Genomic DNA, 7,306 nt, shown 5'->3' on the forward strand with positions numbered 1-7,306 from the left:
ATACATACGTACATTTGCACACACACACACACACACACACACACAGATGTATAAATGCAAATGAAGCGAGAAAATCAAGATTAATTTAGGTAGTTAGGATAGAATATAGTCAGGCTGAAGTAGGATTTAGGGGAAATGATGACGAAGTAAAATAAAAATGTAAAGATGAATGAAATAATACAAGATGAAATAAAGACTAAAAACAGTATACGATAGCATAAAGAAAGATGAAAAAAAATAAAAAAGAATTAAAAATAGAGTAAAGTAAATGAAACATAAGTTATAATTCTTTTGGTAAATTTTTATGAGTAAATATTCATAAGTATTTTCATAAAAATGAAAACGTTTGTTTCATTCTCTCTCACAAAGTTCTCTTTCATAAAGTTCTTAAATGTAGATCTTAAATCACCCACACAAATATGGGTGTATGTGTGTGTGTACGTGTGTGTGTGTTTGTGTGTGTGCGTGTATGTGTGTGTGTGCGTGTGCGCTTGTGCAAACATAATTTACAAAACAGCTTCATGTAGGTTTATATAGATTTTGAGACTACATAACAAGTTAACTGTTTTGATTTTTGTGCATTTAATTCTGAAACTGGTGGAGGTGCAATGGCCCAGTGGTTAGGGCAGCGGACTCACGGTCATAGGATCGCGGTTTCGTTTCGCAGACCGGGCGTTGTGAGTGTTTATTGAGCGAAAACACCTAAAGCTCCACGAGACTCCGGCAGGGGATGGTAGCGAACCCTGCTGTACTCTTTCACCTCAACTTTCTCTCACTCTTACTTCCTATTTCTGTTGTGCCTGTAATTCAAAGGGTCAGCCTTGTCACACTGTGTCACGTTGAATATCCCCAAGAACTACGTTAAGGGTACACGTGTCTGTGGAGCTGGCTCAGCCACTTGCACGTTAACTTCACAAGCAGGCTGTTCCGTTGATCGGATCAACTGGAACCCTCGACGTCGTAAGCGACGGGCTGCCAACAACAACATGTATGTAAGTATGTATGTATGTATGTATGTATGTATGTATGTATGTATGTATGCATGTCTGTGTATGTATGTATACATGTATGTATGTATGCATGTATGTATGTACGCATGTATGTACGTATGTATGCATGCATGTGTGTATGCATACATGTGTATGTATGTATGTGTGAGAAAGTATGTATTTAAAGTCGTAATCAAAAATCTGAATACAAACATACAATTAAAATGTTTTCTGAATATATTTCGATTATAAAGATAAAAGCTAATTACCTACTATAAATTAGTTATCTTACGTATTATAATAAATGGATAATGAGTCATTGTTTCATAATTACACCTCCTGTTTGACATTTGAAGAACAATATGAGGCACTTTTTCAGATGATAGTTCCATGAATTTATAAAACATTGATGTATATGGTAGTATGACAAATGTCAAATATTTGTGCAATGTCACATCCTCCATGTGTCATATTACATAATGTTATTTAACTTTGTTACTTGCTGCATCTAGCAATGCGCATGTTTATATAAACATACACAGATGCATACTTACGGCTACATATGTATAGATTAATATATGTAAGTGTATACATACTCATACATGCAAACCATTAGTTTATAAATGGATAACTATATACCCGTAAATGTATAACACATATACATGCCATAATATTTCCTGTATTTTGTGATCTGTTTCATGTTCTATGTTCAAATCTACACGAAGGAAACTTTGCTTTTCATCATTTCAGAGTCGATAAATTAAAATACCAGTCAATCACTGGAGTCTGTTTAAGCGACTAACCCTTCGATCCACTTCGTCCTCTTCCCCCGCCAATTAAAAGTCTGTGGCCTTGCGTCTATATGGCCTCGTTTATACTAAAAGTTGAAAGGAAGTCGATTGTTAGACTGTAATGGCGTCGGAAACCTGTTCCAGGTTTTACTTTCTGAGTTCAAATGCCGCTGATGTCGACTACATCTTTCATCCTTTCGGTGTCGATAAAATAAGTACTAGTTGAGCACTGGGTCGATACTCGATTAGACCTCTTCCCAAACCCAAATTTCATGCCTTGTGCCGACAGTAAAAAGGCTTACTATAATAATTAGGAAGCATAATGTAATTCATAAAAAAAAGCCCCTCGCAATATTTCGCTGAATTTATTAATTGACATTGGAAAAAGCATACATATATGTGGGTATTTATTCAATTCGGCATATGGCGTAGTGGTTAAGAGCGCGGGCTAAGATTCCGAGTTCGATTCCAAGCAGTGACCTGAATAATAATAATAATAAAAAGATGACAACGTTTCTCTAAAAGAAATGGAAAAACTTTCAAAATACAAGGACCTGGAAATAGAGATAACTCGAATGTGGAATCTAAAAACAGAAACAATTCCTATCATAGTAGGTGCCTTAGGTATAATAAAAAAATATTCAGACAAATACATAACAAAAATAGCAGGACTTACAAATATATATAACATACAGACAATTGCACTACTGGGTACTGCACACATTCTACGCAAAACACTTTCAATACAGTAAACATAAGAGCACCACAGCAAACCACAGCACATACCCAAGGCGCACAGAGCTGCGCTCGGTAGTGAAGTGAAAGCACGTTATAAAAATAAAACTACTGAACAATAATAATAATAATAATAATAATAATAATAATAATAATAATAATAATAATAATAACAACAACAATATCGAAAAATACCTTAGGAATGAGAACCCAGGTTCGAAATTTCCCCAAGACACCTGAAGGCTGGAGGGTATATCAGCCGAAACGTTGTGTTAACAACAAACAAGATGAGGACAAATATCCGTTAAATGTATATAATGTAAATATGTACATAATTCCTCATCTCTTAAATATAGAACTGTATTGAAAAAATTCAATGTAAGTCATTCTTTATTGTCGCTCATTTTGGGGAAAAAGAAAACACGTGAGACATTTGACACACCAGGAAATCGCTTCAAAGTGGCTGAAGGAAAGGCAAATGACAACAAACGTGTCTGTCTTTCTCGTGGTCATCTTTGGAGATTTTGATCTCTATGAACTGTAAAATCTCAATTGAACAGAAAACACTTACGTGCGCTGTACACAAGTGGTGGACTAATGAGTTCAAAAAGCATGATTAAATATATAAATGGATCCCAGTCAGAATTTCCGACCATTAGTGTTCATTTGTTTAATCATCTGAGCTACTAAACTCATTGAATTAGCGTGTAAATGGTTGAATATTCCATAGTCAAGTGCAACCTTAATGTAATTCCCAAGCGAAATGAATGTTACACAGTATAACAAGGCTGGACCTTTGAATTACTAGTTCGAAGGCTTCTTCACAGTTTCTGCCTATCCAATTTCACTCACAAGTTATGGGTCGACCCGAGACCATTGAAAAATAACATTTGCCCAAAATGCGGAACCGAAGTCAAACTTCACAGCCGCTCGGTCATATTGCGCTCACAGATGTATTCAGGAAACGAATAACATAAACATTTAATGAGCTCACTTTGAAACTAAATGGCCGAGGTGAATTTCATTGCAGGGAATCTCATCTGCGAAACACCTCATTCTAGTTTCAGAATTTTGTTGGCACTCCATCGTTTACGACGGAACAGCCTGCTCGTGAAATTAACGTGCAAGTGGCTGAGCACTCCACAGACACGTGTACCCTTAACGTAGTTCTCGGGAATATTCAACGTGACACAGTGTGACAAGGCTGACCCTTTGAATTACAGGCACAACAGAAACAGGAAGGAAGAGTGAGAGAAAGTTGTAGTGGAAGAGTACAGCAGGGTTCGTCACCATTCCCTGCCGGAGCCTCGTGGAGCTTCAGGTGTTTTTGCTCAATAAACACTCACAACGCCCGGTCTGGGAATCGAAACCGCGATCCTATGACCGCGAGTCCGCTGCCCTAACCACTAAGCTATTGCGCCTCCACCAGTTTCAGAATTAAATGCACAAAAATCAAAACAGTTAACTTGTTATGTAGTCTCAAAATCTAATCGCTCCTCACTATGCAAACAGCATTGAGTAAATACCTGAAGGAGCGTGTAGGAGGAGAAGCATGCTTTCATCAAATTAGTCAACACTCATCAGTTACTGTACATGACTGATGAAATAGTGAGATACTGTAGTACACACAACGCAACAAATGGATCCTCTAGAAAGATCAGAAAGGTTATTTTCTGGAGAAACCCACTCCGATTTTAATAAGGAAGTAAAAATTTACGGATTGCAGCAATGGATAAGTAGCTTTCTAAATTCATATGTTACTAATGTTTAATCTCAAATTACCTCTGATCGAGTTGGCATATAATAAAAGACATTCCAACCCAGCCCATCCAGTCTATTTCCCATGCACAAAAAAATTAGCTGCTATTTCTAGCCGAATGAGTAGACACGGAGAGATTACTTCATTTGGATTTCTAAATTCACTAGTTCTCTTCGTTACTCAACTAACCAACGTATAAGTGCGGTTCAGAAGCATGCTTAACATTTGTAGGATAATGAATAAGGAGAAAGCCTACATTTTAAAGCCATCACAGACTCAATGAATTGAATGTATAAATGCCGTGAGACAAGATTTATAAAAGAAAAAAACAATTATCAGATCTTGTGCAAAAATGTGTTCGCTCAGCGACCAAACATGCCTTTTTTTTTCAAATAAAAAAAACACAGAAGTATACAACGCAGTTGCTATGCACAAACACGCACACCCCCGTGTTTTTCCTTTCCGTCTCTTTGTTGTTTCCCCTGTCCGTCTTTGTATCGTCTATCTGTCCGGATGTTTTATTTCGTCTGTTCCGTTCTTGTTCCATTGTTTGGATCCATACATACACATAGCGGCGTACGTACACTTTTGCTCACCTCGTAAGTATGCATGTATCTAAATTCTGTACGACTCTTACTTTTTTGTAGTCCCCCTCATACTTTCTTCTTTTCTTTTCCTCCTCCCCCTCTCCCACATTTCTTGATCTTCTCTTTCTTTAATTTCCCTACTTTTCCTCCTCGTTTATCTCCCTTATACCTTTTTCTATGTCCCTTTGATTTCCTCTCTTTCTCGTTCTTTTCCTAATTCTTCAATCCCTCTGCCTCCTACCTCTCTCCTTTCCTTCCATGTAACCGTTGTTCAGCCAAGCATGATCTTTCATGGCTCGACTGCCAGCCGCGAAACATCTCTTATATTCCTGTCTCATGACTTTCACCTCTTATGTTCATCTCCTATGTCCCTGCCTCAGGGCTTTCACTCTACACACACCAGCTCCACTTGATTCATCTTTATTGGTCGAAAGACACGTGTTGTTATTTTATTGTTGTTTGTATTTGTAATTGTGTAATATTTTCTCCGTTTTATGTCTTTGTTGTCGTACACATTCGCTTGCTTTGTCCAAAAAATTTAATGCTCTTAACTTGGATTTTTGGAGCCAACCAGATTTGAACATTCTCAAGTGTAACCGGCCGAAACTGTAAGGATTATCTGGAGACCTGGCTGACGAGAGAAGGCTGCGAATGATCCGTCCTTGTTTTTTCCTGTCTGTTTTTGTATCGGCTATCTGTCCGGATGTTTCATTGTCGTCTGTTGCGTTCATGTTCCAATTTGGATTTATTTTTTCCTGGGATCCCTTACCCCATCCACCATATTCTCCTGATTTTGCGTCATCCGACTACTTCTTGTTTTTGTCTCTACAGAATTCATTGCAAGGAAAAACGTATAACGATTTAGATGGAGTCCAATTGCATCTAGATAATCTTTTTTCTTCAAAACCAGTCAAATTTCACGCTGAGGGAATAGTTATGATGGGCAAAGGTCATTAATAGTAATGGAAATTATTTCATTAAATAAAATTTATTGAAATGCCAATTATTTATATCCCTTTTTACATATTAAAAAACGCTTAGAACTTTCCGGACAACCTAATATACATATAAAAATGCTCTGAACTTCTATCGTTTGTCCTTGTCAAGTAGACGTAAACAATAATAAAAATAACTCCTCACTGGTCCAACTTTGCTTTTCATCATGAGCCAAAGCGAGCCTCTACGTGTTAGCTTGATCTACAAAAAAATGGCAGTGAAATTTCTCTCTGAATCAAACCCTTAAGTATTGGAACCACTAGATAATGTAGCCCTGAGCTCCTGGTACACAGTAAAAAGACGGGATGGTTATGGTTGGAATACTTATGATCATAAATCTGCCCGAATAGGGTTAAGGAAAATAAACAACAACAGCTCTTATTTGTGTTCCGTGACATTAACAGTTAGCAACTAAGTTTTATTAGTCACGGCACTTTAACTGCATTCGCCATATTCTTCCAGTTTTATGCATAACTAGGTTCCGCATTGTTGCTATTTTTATTTTCTGTATGTTTATTTCACTCTCTTAAAATATATCTTACACCAGCGATACCTTGAAGGACATTCATTCTTAATGATTAGGTGAAGTGTACATTATATGTCCATATTAACTATTACGATTTCTCAGTCGAATAGAATTCACTTGTTTTGCATCTAAATAAAGAAAGGCTTTACACTAATCTACGGTAGCCTACTTTACTATCTTTATTGTCATTGTTGATGGAATAAAACATGAACAAAAAACCTAATGGATAATTTTGCAGAAATCTTTTCAGTTATAAAATAAAAAAGAAACGATGCTGAAATATTTAGAGATTCTTTAAAGAATCTCTGAAAGGATCTGCATATCTATTTACAAAGACTTCCACTTCGTAAAAAATAAACATTTGGTATCGTTTCGTTATCTGATTAGTGAATCGAAAGAGTCGTATGAAAAGCACATAGTTCCGAGTTCAGTCCCACTGCGTGGCACCTTGGGCAAGTTTTTTCTACTCTAGCCTCGGGCCAACCAAAACTGTTTTCATGTATGTCTATGTGTTTGCATATGTGTGTGCTTGCATGTGTGTGTACCTCTATCTCTTTGTGTGTGCATGTCTGAATGTGTCTGTGTATGGGTTTTTGTGACTACAAACATACTTAGAGACACACACAAACTCACGTACACACACATAACACCCCCACCAACACACAACACAAATAGACATACGTACACATACAGACATACACATACAGACATACACATACATATGAACCATCACACACACATACGGTTGCTTACACACACACACACACCACAAGGGTATTTAAAACAACACACTCACTCAGACACAGAGAGAGACACACACACACACTCACGTATACACACACTCACACAAAACACTCCCACCCACACACACAGATGCACACAGATGCACACATACATACACACACAGACGCACACATATGTAC

General features: G+C 37.2%; 1 protein-coding gene and 1 long non-coding RNA gene across 4 annotated transcripts in view; one reads left to right on the forward strand and one right to left on the reverse strand.

Moving 5' to 3' along the window:
- The window catches only part of LOC106870828 (uncharacterized), a 283,987-nt gene that overhangs the window by 170,487 nt on the left and 106,194 nt on the right, over positions 1–7,306 (forward strand). The gene's annotated exons all lie outside the window — the stretch shown is intronic.
- Positions 2,130–7,306, reverse strand: part of LOC128248657 (uncharacterized) — a 15,308-nt gene continuing 10,131 nt past the window's right edge. The window contains exon 2 of the long non-coding RNA XR_008264814.1: positions 2,130–2,260. This is a non-coding gene — a long non-coding RNA (uncharacterized LOC128248657). The remainder of the gene's footprint in view (positions 2,261–7,306) is intronic.

This window comes from Octopus bimaculoides, chromosome 1 (assembly GCF_001194135.2).
Source record: "Octopus bimaculoides isolate UCB-OBI-ISO-001 chromosome 1, ASM119413v2, whole genome shotgun sequence".
In the NCBI taxonomy this organism is placed as follows: Eukaryota; Metazoa; Mollusca; class Cephalopoda; order Octopoda; family Octopodidae; genus Octopus; species Octopus bimaculoides.